Genomic DNA, 19,139 nt, shown 5'->3' with positions numbered 1-19,139 from the left:
CTGATTCCATTTCCCCAATAGGAAATGTTCCCTCTAAGCTGACTTTGTGACCTGTGAGGGAGAAAGACAGGCACAAAGGGGATATCTGGACTTTCTATCTTTCCAAGACTTAGCTCTTTTATGTATGACTGTTTCCCTCACAATCACCTCTCTGATGACTTCGGATCTTTGTTTGGATTATTCATGCCATTTCTGATCATCAGAGGTCGCCTCGCTCTCCCCCTGCATTTCCCCGCATTTTGCCTATGTTTTCAGAGACCTATTTTATCTTGAATTTGAAAACGCGGACAAAACACAGGGAAATGCAGGGGTAAATCTGGAAGTGGCATGATTGTGTCGCGCGGCTGCGCATGTGTGATCGCCCCAGCCCAACCCCCCAAAACCTCCTGCAGATGGAGAGGAGGGACCTGGCAACCCTACTTCTGGCATGAGCCATGGGGATAATGGCCTTTGGCTCTCAATCCTTAGCTTGAAGCCCACGTCATTGAATTAGATGCACACTGCAGTTAAAACTAGCACAGGGTCCCCTCCTTGGTTATTGATTGTATTTTACTTGTTTAAAATGGGTGATTTTGTGAACGGCTTTGAATTCCTATCAGGGAGACAAGTTAGGTACTAAACTAAAAAAAATACATAAAATAAATAAGCAAAATAAATACATGATCTAACAATGGAAGCATTACCTCACCAGTCACAGACCCAGCATGGTGTAGTGGTTAAGAGCGGTAGACTCTGATCTGGAGAACCGGGTTTGATTCCCCACTCCTCCACATGAGTGGCGGATGCTAATCTGGTGAACTGGGTTGGTTTCCCCACTCCTACACATGAAGCCAGCTGGGTGCCCTTGGGCTAGTCACAGTTCTATTAAGAGCTCTCTCAGCCTCACCTACCTCACAGGACGCCTGTTGTGGGAAGGGGAAGGGAAGGTAGTTGTAAGCCGGTTTGATTCTTCCATAAATGATAAAGTCGGTAGATAAAACCCAACTCTTCTTCTTCTTCTTCTTCTTCTTCTTCTTCTTCATCATCATCATCATAGCATTTTTGAGTCATAGGCACTTGCCAAGTGTTTCACTTTATACCAAACCCACAGTCACAGACCAGTTCCAAAGTACTTGGATCAGACTGCAGTTTCACAGCAATTTAGAATGGCACCAATGGACATGGACATTTACAGTACAGTCCCAAAGCAGAGGTTCACTGTCTAAAGTCCATTTAAGTCAATGTTCTGAGAAGGGCATAACTCTGCTTACGATAACACTGTTAACAGCTGGATATGTTTAGCCTGAAAAGGAAAATACTGAGAGGGGATATGATAACCATCTTCACAGTACTTGAAGAGCTTTCATAGAGAGGAAGGTGCCGGCCCCAGGAGGTCGGACCAGAACCAACGAGTTAAGATTAAATCAGAAGAATTTCCATCTAGACATTAGGAAGAACTTTCTGACAGTTACAGCGGTTCCTCAGTGGAACAGGCTTCCTCGGGAGGTGGTAAGCTCTCCTTCCCTGGAGGTTTTTAAGCACAGGCTAGATGGCCATCTGTCAGCAATGCTGATTCTGTGAACTTCGGCAATTCATGAGAGGGGGGGCATCTTGGCCATCTTCTGGGCACTGGGGGTGTGTGGGAGAGGTAGTTGTGAGTTTCCTGCATTGTGCAGGGGGTTGGATTAGATGACCCCAGCGGTCCCTTCCAACTCTTTGATTCTATGAAATACCACTCTAAAATAATGTGAAAAACAAAATTCAAGGCCTTATGTAGGGGGCGGGGGAAATCCCTCAGTCACTAAAGTTCCAGAAAACTATGATAGAGTCTGAGACGTTTTTAGCAACATCTTGCAAACTACCATAAAATATTAATTACATTAATTCTAATAGGGCTTACCAAGCAGGAATCTTTCTTCTGTGATAAATGCATGTGCAGAAATATGACCCAAGTTAGAAATAAATTATTATCTCTGTGGAAAACTGGGTTTGACTTCCTTAATAAGACCAGACAACTACCTCTGCCATAGCAGATTGTTGGCCATTGAAACAGATGGTGGCACCTACATTTGTGTCTCAGAAATAGAAGGGTTTGCTCATGCCAGCAAGAAACCAGAAAGAAACAAAGCAGACATTTGCTTGATAATTCTTCCAATTTAATAATAGTAGACTCATCCGCTCATACCCATTATGATCTTGAGAATTGACAGCTTGCATTCCAGAGGATATCGATGCATGCAATAAGGTGGCAGGTAAGTCTTATGCTTGGGTGACTGTCCCTCACAAGTCAGTTGTTTGCATAATAAATGCAAAGTTGATATTCTGCAAACAATCCAGAATCTGTCTTGAAAAGGGGAGTAATCCTTAGCAGGTCTACTCAGGCATAAAATCCAGTTTATTCTATGGTCCTTACACTTCAAATTATCTATCTATCTATCTATCTGTCTGTCTGTCTGTCATCTACAATACTTTTTTCCTAATATAATATTTGGTCCTTCAATAGGCTTGCCAACCACCAGGTACTAGCTGGAGATCTCCTGATATTACAACTGATCTCCAGCTGATAGAGATCAGTTCCCCTGGAGAAAATAGCCACTTTGGCAATTGGACTCTATGGCATTGAAGTCCCTCCCCTCCCCAAAACCCACCCTCCACAGGCTCCGCCCCAAAAATCTCCAGGTATTTCCCAACCCGGAGCTGGCAACCCTATCCTTCAACTAATAATTATTAGAATGTCTAAACCTAATAACAAAATTTTATATCTCGCCGTCTTATAACTAAACATTTTTTCTCTATACACAGCTGGCTTTTCTTATGTTCTTATGTCTAGCATTCCCATTTTATTTGACCTAAATTGAAATATTTAGATCTTTTTGCCATTATGTAGAGGCAGAACACCAGCAAGAGGGATGATCCCTCACTTTCATGCCCAGTTCATGTAATGCCCAGAGACATTCCGTTGGCAGCTTTCGGAAACAGAAAGAATGCCAGCAAACCCACACTTTTATCTGCCCCAACAAGGCTCTTAAACCAGAAGTTAATTGTTAAGGGATCGTTTGCAGTGCTCGTCAACATAACCCACAGCATGCTGAATGTGATTTTTTAAAACCTAAATCCTGTGTTCGAGAGGGATAACCCTGCGAACATCCAGAGCTTTCACTACAACTCCGTGCACTAATAGGAACTCACACTCTCTTGATGCGTCAAGTGACCTGTCAAACCCTTTACAGCCCTCTAAACTGGGCTGACAAATTTCAGTTACAGACCCGTGAACACCTGACAATGGAGTTGTGGCATCATGTCAACAAAGGGGAAAAGCACAGCGTTGCCCATCAGAAAGAGGGAAAAAAACCTAATGAACAGATAGAAATCAAAAAGGGCAAGAGTCCAGTAGCACCTTAAAGACTAACAAAAATATTTTCTGGTAGGGTATGAGCTTTCGTGAGCCATAGCTCACTTCTTCAGATACAGCTAGAAGTGAGCTGTGGCTCACGAAAGCTCATACCCTACCAGAAAATATTTTTGTTAGTCTTTAAGGTGCTACTGGACTCTTGCCCTTTTTGATTACTGCAAACAGACTTAACACGGCTACCCACTGTGAACAGACAGAAAATATGAGATAACTGACTCGATTGCTGGAATGGATCTGGAAATTGTTAGCAAGCTGATTGCTGCAGAAAAGGTCTAATGAGCCCAGTTTTGCAGAAGAACTTCCTAAGAGTAGGTGGGTGGGGAAATCTGGTAGATTTTGGGTTCGGGTTTATTGGGCCATATATTTTTTGGTAAACCCAGAATAAACCGAATACCCATTCTGGTAAAGGTGTATTTCGGCTTTATTTCTGGGTTTACTGAAAAAAATCCAGGTCCATTCTAGTCTATTGGGATTTTTTATCCCAGAGTTCCTGTAGGGACATTTTTGGAGGTAGAGTCACCACATTTATGCAGTGGGGCCTAAATTCTGGAGACCGTGCAAAAAGAAAAGCTGTCCCTTCGATATTTTGCAGACCTCAAGAAACAAGAAGATGAATCCACCAGGGAAGAGGGGCAGAGAGAAAGTTCTTTACAAGTGATGGATTGGAAGGCTTTGCACACAGGGGACAAAAATAGAAAGAGCACACTGTATAACAAGCAGCTGGATAATGACCACAGAAGGAAAGGTCAGGGGGGAAAGCTGCTCCAAAGAGTGGGTAGTTGTATAATTGAGTATTAATGCAGTGGTAGGAATGAGACCACAAAACTCTTTTTTACTTCACTTAGGGCTGAAATGTATGGCATTTTTTAAGGAGTTCTTTAAACATAATTTTAATGTATGTGTGTTGGGGGAAAGGATATTAACTTTGCATATTGTAACAGATATGACCAGAAATATAAGGACTCGACCAGAAAGATCACAGAGGATGTTTTTGTACATCAGATACAGGACTGATCCAGCCTCTCAGCTAAATGTGCCAAAGGGGAGTTCAGAAACCCAGAATACAATAGCTAGGGTTGCCAGGACCCCACTTACCTTGGGTGGGAGCTTCTTATGGGCAGGGCTGGGTGGGGGGAATGCTGCGCACTCCTGATGCCACTTGCGGTTTCCTAGCCCCGCTGTGTGAGCGCTCTGTGGAGTTAGAGTGCGCACACAGCAGGGTGAGGAGGAAGGCTCTTGCCTCCATCTCCAAGCTACTCTAAATAAACATGTACACAAAAAACCACAATATCAAAAAACAATTGTTTACAACATTATTCATTACACTTTACACCCTATCTTCATGAAAACTAATTTGTGCTGAAGTTCTTATCATTTTAGTAAGATTATGCCAAGGTCTTTGTATATTTAGTCCCATTTCCAAACAAGGAAAGATGTTCCACAGATACACTGTTGTAGCTTTCTTCTGACTTTGTCACTGTTGTGTTGCAGTGAAGTGGTTTATAGTGATCCTTAATGAGGATCCACAAGAGGTTATGTAACCCTGGTGTACCTGAGAATTAGGCAACAACTACAGGGGTCCTGATAACTCCCTGTTTCGAACACAGTCTTCCTCAGGGGCCAACACTAGCTGCTACATAGCCTGCTTCTGTGTTGGAGGGAATGCTGAGTTCTCTCTTTAATTAGAATGGACTGGAGCACAAAAATAATATAAGCATATTTCATAAACTTTGGCAATCTGCTGGTAATTTGCTTAAACATATTAAACAGCAGGCTAACACTTGTGATTTCCATCTCCAATCTGGCATGCAGCTTGGAAAGGGAGGCAGGAGCACCAACTTAGGGAAGACTACAAACAGAAGTGGCAGCCATTGTTTGATAGATGTTCATGCCTGTAATATGTATATAATGGAGCAGTATATGGGCGTAGAAGATATATCAGCAATAGAGGATATGTAAATGTATTTAGTTCTAAGGCTAGAATGATTATATGTTAAACGATTGATTAACACAGACATGTATGATCTAATTACTAGTAGGAAAGGAGAGCACAGGTTTGTTAACCAATGACCAACTATTTTTATTATAGAGTTAAGTATAGCAAATATAGCAACGGCAGCAATGATAGAAATAAATGATCTAAACTAAGCAAGAGAATATTAAATTCAGATTAAATATGGATAAGACTAAAGCTATGACTGAGTCTGGGCCTGGAGACTACAAATGACGTCAAAATTCCCTATCTGTTTTTCCCTACTTTTTTTTTCTTTTCTGTACCCTCTTTATTATGAAAATAAAAATAAAAAATTAAAAAGGAAAGGGAGGCAGGAGCCTTAAAAGCCCTGCTGCATGCATGCTCTGAGGAGTCAGAGCACATGCACAGCAGATCTGGCATGCAGTTTGGAAAGGGAGGCAGTACCGTTCCCGGAGCATGTGCATGGGGGATCGCTCCTCCCTTTCTGCTTCTGCCCACTGACCATCAAGGTGGTCAGCGGGAAGCCCAGTTGATTGGCTGGCAAGTGCCTGCCACAACCAGGCATTTGGGAACCCTAAGAATAGCCCTGGAGAGGGGCAAGAAACAAAGAAGTAACACAATTATCAGTGCAATCATAAGAGGAGGTGAATGGGTTTATGGAGCCGACTGACTCTTACGCTGGCATATCTCTGAGATTCTAAACTATTTTGTTTTACAAACTGAAAAAGCAATCAAATGACCTATATATTCACAGTATCAATACTTGCAGTTTATAGGACCATAAGCAGATAAATTCTAAACTCAGCAGGACAATAAAGCCCCCCTTTTTTCCCTTAACATACAGATTTTCTAATTGTAACAGTGACAGAGGTATCAACAGTCCTACTAACTTGTACTCTTGTTTACCTAAATGAGCAACTGGAAGTGCAATCAGCCGATCTTTAGAAAAACATGAAATAATGTTGATTTAGAAGCATTCTTGCATTTTAGGTTTCTTGATCTGCAATCATACTTCGGGTGACAAACTTTGTCATCTGCTATTATTGTAAGTAACACTTCTCCCAAACCTGCCACAGTATCACTACAATGGTGACTGTCTTACAGCTACAATAAAAATGTTTTGAGCTGCATCAAGTGTGGGGAGAAATGTCATAGCTCCTGGAAGTCTTCTCAATTCAGCTGTTCCCTGGACAAGGTTGTCTGGGCCAGCAAAGTCCGCATCTATTGCACTATCACACCCTTCCTTAATTTACATATTGCACAAACAAAACAGTGAGATAATTGAACACTTGAAGCTGCCTTATACTGACTCAGACCCTGAGTCCATAAAAGTCAGTATAGTCTACTAAGACTACCAGCAGCTCTCCAGGGTCTCAGGCAGAGGTCTTTCACATCACCTACTACCTCATACGAGACCCAGCCTGGTGCAGTGATTGAAGCGTCAGACTAGGATCTGGGAAACCCAGGCCCAAATCCCCACTCTGCCATAGAAACTTGCTGGGTGACCTTGGGCCAGTACCACACTCTCAGCCTCGACCCTGGAAAGTATTTGGATAGAGACCTCCAAGGAATAGCAGGGTTGTGATGCGGAGGGAGACAATGGCAAACCACCTCCAAACGTCTCTTGCCTTGAAAACTCTATGGGGTCACTATAAGTTAGCTGTGATTTGGATGGCAAAAAAACAAAACAAAAAAACCCAACCTCATCCTCTAACTGGAGACATTGTCTGTTGAACCTCAGACCCTATGCCTATCAACAGCTGAGCCACAGTCCCTGCAACAATGAAGAGAATATCTATATCTTTCTATCTCTCTGTCAACTGATATATTGAGAGAGAGAGAGAGAGAGAGAGAGAGAGAGAGAGAGAGAGAGAGAGTACAATGAACACATTATTATCATTTTTCCTGACATTTTCTCTTGAACCTCTGGGCTGAAAACACCTTCAGACTGAGTTACGAGCAAACCAGGACAACAGAACAATAATTACAATTGTGAAAGTAAACCCATTAAAAAAAAATCTGAAAACTGGGATCAAAAGACCTAAGCCATAACATTCATATTCTTAAAATAGTCAATAATGGTGTTGAATGAGAACTGATTCACAAAGAATGTTAAAGAAATACAGATCCACAAAACAGAAGCAAATCCCTGAGGTGTAATAGGTATGTCTATGATTCACAATCACTGGCAATTTATTTTTTCTTTAACTTTCAAGGTTTCTTCTTCTTCTTTAAATAGCATTTTCGGTTCTGTCTAGGTGCACTATTACTTACCAAGTATGGGCCTTTACTTATATTGATGAATAACACTTAACGGTTCCAATTTAGCTGAAGTTAATTGTGGCTCACAAACAGTGAGATGAGATTGGGGGTATCAATGATTGGCTTTCTTGATTAATTGTATATAAAGAATCGATGGCCCCAACATTAGTTCAGACTTGAAGCCTGAACTATGAAGCCAAGTTTGGAATTATACATTTTATGTATTTCTGCACTGGCGTGGTAGAATTACCCAAAAACTGTATTCTTCATTTTCCATGGACAGATTAGTGTAGTCCAGCTCACTTCTAAGGGGAAGTTAGTTAACTGCTGGGAATGGCACAGCCAGGGAAGCCGGGCTTTGGCCAGGGAAGCCGGGCTTTAAACGATGAGACAGTTCGCCCCACGCCTCCATAGAGATACAATGTATCTGGATACATTGTATCTGTATGGAGGCACGGGGCAAACTTTCCCAACGTTTAAAGCCCGGCTTCTCCATTGAGATACATTGCAAAGATCACACTAAAGCATCTGAATACAGCCACTTTGCCAACGCTTTTCAATGGAGGAGGATGGGGGAGACCCCTTCCAGACCCCATAACTCTGGACCCCTTGATCCAATCTTTACAAAACTTGGGGGTTCTTGCAAGGAGAGTCCTTTGTAGCTACCCTGAAAATGTGGGATGTCTACCTGCAAAAATGCCCCCCAGGAGCCGTGGAAAGACATTCCCAAAAAAGCCAGATTTTTGAGGAATGGCAAATTTGCCTTTGCCAACCTCCCAGATTTTGTGGACTCAGTAAACCCAAACCCGAATTTTACTGAATTTGCATTTATTCGGTATTTTTTCGGTTCAGTTTTTACCAAATGAACAGCCATATTCTTGAACAATAAAACCATAAAACTTAAATAAGACCCATCTCTAAAAACACCCAATTTCAGCTCTTCTCTACAGCCTCCAAAGAACAAGTTACAAAATAAGTATGCTGAGGGTCAGAATCCTCTAAGAGGAACTGAACCTTTTGCACCAAAGTTGCTCGAGAAAACACGGACCATTTGTTAAAACATGGTATAATCCATTTTATCCTAAGTTGGTACATGTAAGGACAATGTAAAAGGATATGTACCAAGGAGTCCACTGACAGAAGAGGGCAGGGACACAGCCTATCTGAAAAAGGGATCCTTAGCCTACAGCCCAACAAAACCATTGAAAAAGGGCAATTAAATCTTGAATGCATAAAGATTCTACCTAACTTTGGATCAAGCAGAGAATCCAGAGAGGAAGGAAGACTACCCTTAAATAAGAAGCCCAGGGCAAGCAGAGAACATGTCCTCCGAGCATCAAAGTGAGAGCATGTTTTCAACATGTTTTAGCAGATGTTGCAACTGTGGCTTTTTCTTCTCCGAAGTAGTTTATTCTTGGAATATAATATTCACTTGAAATCACAATTAGCTTCCTAAATCTCATTTTACTGGATCCTTTTGGGACAGTATTAAAAAGATCAGTAAACCTGAGGGTTTTTTTTTTTTTTTGCTTCATTCAAATTATACATATGTATATAATTCTATATGGGTTTCTTTGTTGCCAATGCCATTAACAGAAAACATTTTCCCAAATAAAGGAAGCACAAAGAATTCTTTAATTTCCTTCCAGTTTGAATGGTGGTAGCAAGAACTTTTTTTTTTACAACCCCTTTGAGAATGGGATAAAGATCTTCTAATTACAGCAGTTTACTGGAAAGTTTGTTGTTCTCTACTAGTCCTCATGGAATTATCTCGTCTGCCAATTTCGTTCTTAATGGGTCCCTCCCTGCTCTGATATATCAAGAAATTAAGTGTCAATGCTATAGCCAGAAAATTCACAGTAAGGGCGGTACTGCAAGTATTCACCGGTTTGAAGGACATTATCAGAAGTACTGAAAAATGAAAAACACCTTTCCTGTTGAGTAATTGTAAAACATACTTTACTATAAAGTTTGCCTGTTTATTTATATTTTCCTCCCTCTTTCCCCACTTAATTTGCTCTCTGTCACACGATCTGTGGAGCCCCGTGGTGCAGAGTGGTAAGCTACAGTACTGCAGTCTAAGCTCTGCTCACGACCTGAGTTTGATCCCAGCAGAAGTTGGTTTTGGGTAGCCGGCTCAAGGTTGACACAGCCTTCCATCCTTCCAAGGTCAGTAAAATGAGGACCCAGCTTGCTGGGGGTAAAGTGTAGATGACTGGGGAAGACAATGAGAAACCACCCTATAGATATAGTCTGCTGAGTAAACGTCATGATGTGATGTCACCCCATGGGTCAGTAATGACCCAATGTTTGCAGAGAGGACTACCTTTACCTTTGCCACATGATCTGATTGCCTATGTGTGACATCATCCCTGAATGGCTAGGATCAGCTAGCAATATGGCACTATTTTCACTGCCCATGTGACTACTTTTTAATGAGACTGAGAGATTATAGATTTCATTAGGCAACTTAATTTGCTATTACTAATTGTTTGATGCTATGCTAATCTGTGTGTAATTTTATATAGTTTGGGTGCACATACGTGCAAGTGCATGAGAGATAATAATAATAATAATAATAATAATAATAATAATAATAATAATAATAATAATAATAGTGTTTAGTTAACATCTGAGATTTTCTCCATCACCTTCTCTGTAGTGCCACTTTGATTTTAGTCTACTGTTCTGAATAGTCTTCAGTGTTTGCATGCATTACTATGATTATTTTTGCAGTAGACACAAATAGTGAGTTATGGATTGCCAAATGCAAATTTCTCTGCCAGCTCTGCCACACCTCCTTGTTTTTTTGGGTTGCCAAACACTTTAATCTTCTCACTCTACCCTTCTGATAATCTTGTGCCTCAATGGAGGTAATCTTTCCCATCTATGTGAAATTTGGCAGGAACTCTTTGGTGAAAGGCATAATCCTTGAGAATTTCATCCTGTGGAGGAAAAAATAATAATGTTAAAACTAGAAACTTTTTTAAGAGTTAGGGGGGCATTCGTTGGACCACTAGGGGTTCACTGAAAGGGATGAATAAGCTGAACCATCTTAAACACTCACTTTTGGAATACGTTGTGGTTAAAATGTGTATGAGAGCAAACATGGTATAGTGGTTAAGAGAGGCGGACTAGAATCTGAAGAACCGGGTTTGATTTCCCCACTCCTTCACATGAGCTGCGGACTCTAATCTGATGAACCAGGTTGGTTTCTCCACTCCTACGCATGAAGCCAGCTGGGTGACCTTGGGCTAGTCACAGTTCTCTTCGAATTCTCTCAGCCCCACCTACCTCAAGAGGTGTCTGTTGTGGGGAGAGGAAGGGAAGGTGATTGTAAACCGGTTTGAGACTCCGTAAAAGGTAGAGAAAACTGGAGTATAAAAACCAACTCTTCTTCTACTTTGGGATACTTACAGCTTTTACCAAGTAGAACATGATGTTAATGTGGGAGTGTTTTTGAGGAGAAAAAACGTTATCAAGAGAACTTAAGAACAGTAATTACTAGGTAATTATAGTTATCTAGAAGACACGCCAACCGTCTACATGTTACATAGTTAATTGTTTGCCAAGACAGCCTCCTAACAGATGATTTCTGGATCTAATTTTCAATGGGATAGTTATGTGGTGTCTGCTAACAAATGTCCCAATACTGAGAGGTTTGTTTCAGAGCACATCCCACACTTGTCAAGAAGTAGGGGTGGTCCAAGCTCTATTTTCAAGCCCAGCCCTGAATTCAAGCCCTGAATGACAAAAAATCATTCACTGGAGACTCCAGGAAAAACTTGAAAAGTGTTTCTGGAGTAGAGCTGATCAGCTCCACTCAACCTTAGTTTAACAGAAAATCAAGATACTGCCATATATAGTTGTCTTTCAAATAATACAATATTTTACCCCCAAATTTGCTCTCTTTCCTTCTATGCTGGTATTGCTCAGCAATAGGGGGGGAAACTGAACTTGGTTTGATTCCCATAATGTTTCTAGACATCCATAGTTCATTTCCCCCTCCTAAAGACAACCTGCCTTCTTTTCTTCCTTCTCTTATCTTCTCCCACCTATCTGAAACCACATGTTCAAAGCCCAGGTGTTTCTCCTATAAGCCTTTACTGAACTCACAACAAATTCTGTATCATGATATCAGAAAGGGAAGGGAAGATGTATTGGTTTTAAGAATTCTTGGAAATGTTGTCGTATCGTGAAGACTCACTTGTATTCCATTTCTGTTTTCATGAAGATCAGATTAGATAGAATCATAGAGTTGGAAGGGACCACCAGGGTCATCTAGTCCAACTCCCTGCACAATGCAGGAAATTCACAACTACCTCCCCTACACAGACCCAGTGACCCCCACTACATGCCTAGAAGATGGCCAAGATGCCCTCCCTCTAATCATCTGCTTAAGGATATAGAATAAGCATTGCTGACAGATGGCCATCTAACCTCTTCTTAAAAGCTTCCAGGGAAGGAGAGCTTACCACATTGTTTTCCATGCATGGAAAATGGTAGGTTTTTCTGAGGGGGACTTTGTTCACCAAATGGTATCAAAATATTAGGGAATTTAGTCCAGCCCTCTCTTCAAAAGGCTCCCCAAGTTTCAAGTAACATTGCACTACTGGTCCAATATTACTTGAAACTTGGGGAGTCTTTTGAAGAGACTACTGGTCCAATGATATAGCCCTTGAATAAGGCACCCCCAGCCATCCTCTCTGCATAGTCGAAAAAGATATGACTCAATGTGCCCCCCTTACTAACCCTCCTCTGGGGGAAAAGGAAGGGGAAACATAAACTTTCCCCTCCTACAACATTTTGCCAATTTTGCTCACTTTATCAAAACTTTTTGTGTGTAACGTGCCATCAAGTCACAGCCAATTGATGGCAATCCAGTAAGGTTTTCAAGGCAAGAGTCTAACAGAGGTGGTTTGCCATTGTCTGCTTCTGTATAGCAGCCCTGGTATTCTGTGGAGGTCTTCCATCCAAGTACTAGCCAGGACTGACCTTGCTTCACTTCTGAGATCTAATGAGATCAGGCTACCCTGTGCCATCCAGATTAGGGCAAAAACTCTTTTACCTCCTTTTAAAATTTCTTAGGTGTTTCCAGCCGAAATCTCCAAATTAAGTTAGTTTTAGGTAGCACTCAGTGATCCTTGTTTATCCAGAAAGCATCTTTTAGAGCTAATTACCCCATGCTTAACATTTTCTGAAGCATGTCCCATATGTAACCCACATTGTACCTTACTACATGCTACCAAACTACAAGCCTGTTTACTAATCATAAAACTGGACTTCTTTGTGTTCTGAGACAGAAAGGTTAAAAAAAAAAAGGTTAATGAAAACAACTGCACGAGCTTTTACACCACCATGAAATATAAATACAGGCTTACAACTGTTGTGCTATCTGCTTTCATTATCAAGATTTTTTTAAAGCTTTGGAAATTGTTCAAGGAGCAGATGCTTTATGATCCAAAATTGTGCCAGAATGTTAGAGCCATTGGATGTACTTCTGATATTTGCAGACTTACAGTCTTCTAAAGCCTAGTTCACATTTCTTATTCTCCCAACTTTTTTTTTAAAGTAAACAAGACATTTTTCAGGTCATGACTTCAAAAATTATTTCTCGAAATATCTATAGCACCCAGTTATTATGAGTCAGGGATTAGCCTACCCTCCCAGCTGCAGGCACAGCTAACAGAAAGACGAGGGATTATAAAAATATAATTATAATGCCCCGTACAATTAGCTCTTGCAGTCCAGACCAAATATTTTGTACAAATCTAATACCTAAATCCCTCCTTAATTCTCTAATAGAAAAACAAAAGAGCAGCTTTGAATAATAAAAGTGGTAATATCGACACTGGGAGACTAGAATTTCTTCAGTTTATAAATATTTCCACCATCTAAAAAAACCAACTAGCTTCATTATATGTTAAATGGGGCACAATGATGCTTCCTGCCTGCATGAAGGAGCAGGATGTAAAGGGGTTTCCCTGTAGGACTCCAGTTTACCCTCTCCACGTCATACTGTGGTATCATCCATGTTAGACATACCTAGGGTTACCAGGTCCCCCCCCCCTCCCCGGGTCACAGATTTCACTTTTGGCTGCTGGATGGTGTTTTATGCCACTTTTATGATGCTGTCGTATTGTCACAGCGAGTTTTATAGTGATAATTCTTACATTGTTGATGATTTTGTTGTACTTCTTTTACTTTGTGAGCCACTAGATCACATCTCTAGAGAGGCAGAATGTAAATTCTCTACTCAAGTCAATAAATAATTACCATCTACCCTTTCATCTGCTGCTGAGTCAGGAGACCTGGCAACTATCCCTTCTCTTATCTATTTAGACCCATTCTTTCAGCTATTCCTTTCCCACCTGCTGTCATGGGCCAGCCTGCTGGGGCTCCCTCAGAAGATGAAGACCTTTAAACTGAAGGCTATGAAAGAGAGGAGAAACAGTAGGCTGAGCAGCCACAGGCAGAGGAGCCTCAGGCAGATGGGTGCTCCCCATGTCTGCAGCCACTCAGCACAGAAGACCCACCTGTGTCAGAGGTCCAGCTACAGGCAGTGCCATCAGACAGCCCCCCGAAGCCACTGGAACAGAGGTGCAGGAGATTCAGGGCACAGCTACATAAGTGACTAACATCTTGGACTGCCCTTGCCTATGTGGATATCTTGGACTCTCCCTGAACTGTGAATGACCTTGTACTGCTTCCCAGACTACGCTTCCCACTTCCGGCTTTACTCCTTGCCTTGAATCCTGTAGTATTGTTAGAAGTGAGATCATAAGAACATAAGAAAAGCCCTGCTGGATCAGACCAAGGCCCATCAAGTCCAGCAGTCTGTTCACACAGTGGGCAACCTCAGTGGCAGTCTGTTCACACAGTGGCCTCTAGGAAGCCCCCAAACAAGACGACTAGGACTGTCAATTCGGTTCGGTCCGAACTGAAAATCAACCAAATTTCCCCTGATTCGGTGATTTTCTGTTCGGACGGATCCGAACTCAAAAGTGGCGGGCAACCGGGGGGCCCGAATTCAGCGAGTTCGGGAGTTCGCGAATAAATTCGGCAAATTCGGCCCCCCTTCAGGGGAGCCCGCTGAAAGGCGCGGGCTGCCCTTTAAACAGTTCTGCGCCTCCCGGCCGGGAGGCGCATATGAGTTTAAATGACAGCCCGCCCCCCTTCAGCGGGCTCCGCTGAAGGGGGGTGGGCTGCCCTTTAAACTCATCTGCGCCTCCTGGCCGGGAGGCGCAGATGAGTTTAAAGGGCAGCCCGCCCCCTTCAACGGGCTCCGCTGGAGAGGCGCGGGCTGCCCTTTAAACTGACCTGCGCCTCCCAGCTGGGAGGCTCAGATCAGTTTAAAGGGCAGCCCGAGCCTCTCCAGCGGAGCCCGCTGAAGGGGGGAGGGCTGCCCTTTAAACTGATCTGCGCCTCCCAGCTGGGAGGCTCAGATCAGTTTAAAGGGCCCCCGCGCGCCTTCAGGGAATCCCTCTGAAGGCGCGCTGGGGCCGAATTTTCCCGCGAACTCCGGATCCCCCCGAATTACCGGGGATCCGAAGCGGGGGAGTTCGGACTTTGGCACGTACCGAACCCACAAGGGTCAAATTCGGCCGAATCCGAACTGTACCGAATTTTTTTTTTTGACAGCCCTAAAGACGACTGCAGCAGCACCATCCTGCCTGTGTTCCACAGCACCTAATGTAATAGGCATGCTCCTCTGATCCTGGAGAGAATAGGTATGCATCATGACTAGTATCCATTTTAACAAATAGCCATGAATACCCCTTTCCTCCATGAGCATGTCCACTCAACTCTTAAAGCCTTCCAAGTTGGCAGCCATCACCACATTATATATTTGACATTGTTTTGCTAATGCCATAACTAAAACACTGCTGATATATTTTTATACCTAAAACAGTGTCATGCCACATGACCTCCAGATTATCGCTTGCCAACAGAAAATCAATTTTTGTTTTGTGAATTGGACCAATATTCTTGATTCTTGCCTTCCCTGCAGTTCTTCTTTCCATCACCATTCCTGTGCGAGCGTTTAAATGCAGCCTGCATGCTAACAGGAAAGACTGTGGAAGCTTGGACTGTTACTTATAGTATCGAGCAATAAAAAATACAAGAGAGCTGCACCATTCCACACGAGAAGGGAAAATAAGGAAAGGATCCAGAAGTGCTGTGGAAAATCAATTTATTTTAGAAATTCACCTCATTGTACCTGACAGAAAGTAGGGAAAAAAGGAATAAAATGTGTTTCTGTGTCGACTTGGTGGGAAACTACCCTTGACAAAGAGCACTAGCTCAAAATGGTGTCAGGTGAATTTCTCAAGTAAATCAATTTTGCATTGCACAGGTAGCACTGGTAAAGAGATATGAGGCTAGAGAAACGGGGAGAGTAGAAGATAAAACCCTGGGCAGAATGCTATATGTACCTTCAAGATTCATGAACCCCCACTCCAAGTTTGAATTTGTTATGCCCATTGTTAACCTTCTAGTGGGATCTTAGATCAGGCCTCAACCATGTCAAAGGAAAAGGAGCTGTGTGTGTGTGTGTGTGTGTGTGTGTGTGTGTGTGTAAAGTGTTGTCAAGTAACAGCCAACTTATGGTGACCCCTTTTTGGGGGTTTTCATGGCAAGAGACTAACAGAGGTGGTTTGCCAGTGCCTTCCTCTGCACAGCAACCCTGGAATTCCTTGGTGGTCTCCCATCCAAATACTAACCAGGGCCGACCCTGCTTAGCTTATGAGATCTGACGAGATCAGGCTAGCCTGGGCCATCCAGGTCAGGGCAAAAGGAGCCATGCTCTGCAAGAAATCTATTTTTCTTAGACGGGGACAATTTACTGCAGGTGCTGCAAGTAATTCCTTGAAACACTGAGATGTTGTCTGGAATAGCAGACTTTCTCATACCAAGACTAAGACGGTGATGACAAAGAGGACAAGTTCTGCAAACTTCTTCAGTACAAATGTATTTCTGAAGGCAAAGAGCCCCCTCCTCCCTGGTTCAGAACCCTTTCTTCCAAAAAGGATTGGTCACTTGATACTTCTGGAGGAGGAGAAAACAGATGGGAAAGACCCTATTTACCAGAATCATAGAGATGGTTGTTTTCTACCCTTCCACTCAGATAAGCACAGAGTCTTCCTCTGCCCCAAGAAGTCTTCTTCCAGGAGAAGAGGCTCTTCCCCTAGTGGAACTCTGTCACACTAGAGTGTGGAGCATTGAAAGAAGGCTCTACAACTAGCAGAACAAAATGATAGTATTGTATTGAACCCACTCTCTTTATGGGCTCTGCCATCATGGAGTAATAGAACTTTGGTTAATAGAATTTTGAGTTCATCCAGCATCTATAAAAGTAACACGAGAATCATGATCACCTCCAGAGCCATTTCCTTGGCTTGGTTCTCTGTAAACTATTTTAATAAATACATTTTTTCCAGTCCAGCACTGAGTCCATAACTTGTATTTATGTGGGTTAATTACTCTTTCAAAACAGGTTGGATGCATAAATAGCCCGTGTACTTGTACTTTGGGGCTTTGGCTACAATCCTAAGGGCACTTTCTCAGAAGTAAGCCCCATTGAGTTGCATGAGACTTAATTCCGACTAAACCTGTTTAGGATTGCTCCCATCAGTTACTAATGTGCAAGTGACAATGTCCTCAAAGGACAATGTTGTAGAACAATGTGTCTGTACATTCAGGCGAAAGAAACTGCTACCAGGAGGGTCGTTTGTCAGCGGCCGCTGGATTAAATTAACAAACTGAACAAAGAATTTACAGTATGTCGAATTTTGCCCTCTCATTGGAACTTCCACTTGAATTCATTGCAATTCAAGGTATATATTATAAGAAATAAATGTGGCAGGGTGTCTTTTCCCCCCGTCCTCCCTGTTTGATAGACTGCATACTTTTTACCCAAGTGCTGGAGACCTGTTTTCAAGTGCATCGACTACTACCGTTGACCTCATAAAAAGAAGTTTGGTGCAAAAAATAAATAAAAATACAGCTTTTTTATTTACTAAAAGTTCCTGCAACAGCACATTTTCTAAGCAACAAGTTGGAGCCCTTTGTTCATACTGAGCGAACCATTTGTGCTTCGACAGCACCTCCGATTCAGGAGTTTCATAACCTCTTGTATGGTATGCTTTCAAGAAAGCGTGCTATATACATCTGATTAACCTTTTATTTGGAGTTTCATAATATTAAAAAAGTGAAGTTCCTGAAGCCATTAAAATTGTATATGTCAGCAAAACTGATGATGGGTAAATAGAGTTCCATGCACAGAAAAATTTAGGTCATGTATCCCAGGTTTCATATTAGATTTTAGCAATGATCCAGACATTACCTTTTTGCACTACTTTGGACAAAATACTGTAGGGGAAAAGCTCTGACTTCTGGTGTTGCCGTAGATCAGTGGTACTCGCTCTGCAGCTCATAGAGTGCAACAGTAACAATAGCCAGCAGCCAAAAAGCTGCATGACTACTGTGTGCAACCTAGGGTTGCCAGCCTCCAGGTGGTGGCTGGAGATTACCCGCTATTACAACTGATTTCCAGGTGATAGAGATCAGTTCACCTAGAGAAAATAGCCTTTTTGGAAGGTGGAATCTATGGTGTTATACCCCACTGAAGGCCCTCCCCTTCCCAAACCCCACCCTCTTCAGACTCCGCCCCAAAATTCTACATGTATTTCCCAATCCGGAGCTGGCAACCCTAGTGCAACCCCACCAAACAAACACATACAATTCTATAAAATATGCCCATCAATACTGAATATATAACTATAATATTTAAATTACCAAATTAGGGGAGGGGGCGTGGCTCGGTGGCAGAGCATCTGCTTGGCATGCAGAAGGTCCCAGGTTCAATCCCCGGCATCTCCAGTTAGAGGGACTAGGCAAGTAAGTAATGTGAAAGACCTCAGCCTGAGACCTGGAGAGCCACTGCTGGTCTGAGTAGACAATACTGACTTTGATGGACCAAGGGTCTGGTTCAATATGTCAGCTTCATGTGTTCATGTGTCCAAGCTTGCTGTCTCCCTCAATTGTTAAATCTTAACCAGCTCTTATGTATCTGGAGTGAGGGGAAGGGCTTCTCTGTCTTCCCCGCTCTCTCCTCAGGAGAGGAGTGAAATGGTCACGGGTCCCAGAGGAGGACCTCCTGGCTGTGGAGAAAGGGGAGTAAAACCACCACCACTACCCTACTTGCTGTTTTCTTGGGTGGGTGCCACAGTGGTGGTTTTACTCTCTACTACAGCAAGCTCCTTCTCCCAGCGGCTGCCCCAGTGCTGAGATGAGAATGTGGATGCTGCAAAGAAGGGAGAACCGGCCCTTTAATGTTGGAGGGGACTACCCCCTTACTTCCATCTCTGGCAGAAGACTTGCAGCTCAGGAAGGCTCACAGCAGTAGCTGTTTGAGGGAGGAAACCGCCTGCTGACCACAAGCACTACCAGACAATGGCCTTGCCCACTTTTCAGGAACATGGGATGGGTGCCACATTGGGGAGATCCACA

The sequence above is a fragment of the Euleptes europaea genome, chromosome 16 (genome assembly GCF_029931775.1).
Source record: "Euleptes europaea isolate rEulEur1 chromosome 16, rEulEur1.hap1, whole genome shotgun sequence".
NCBI classification, from domain to species: Eukaryota; Metazoa; Chordata; class Lepidosauria; order Squamata; family Sphaerodactylidae; genus Euleptes; species Euleptes europaea.
Note: the sequence above shows the minus strand (reverse complement) of the source record.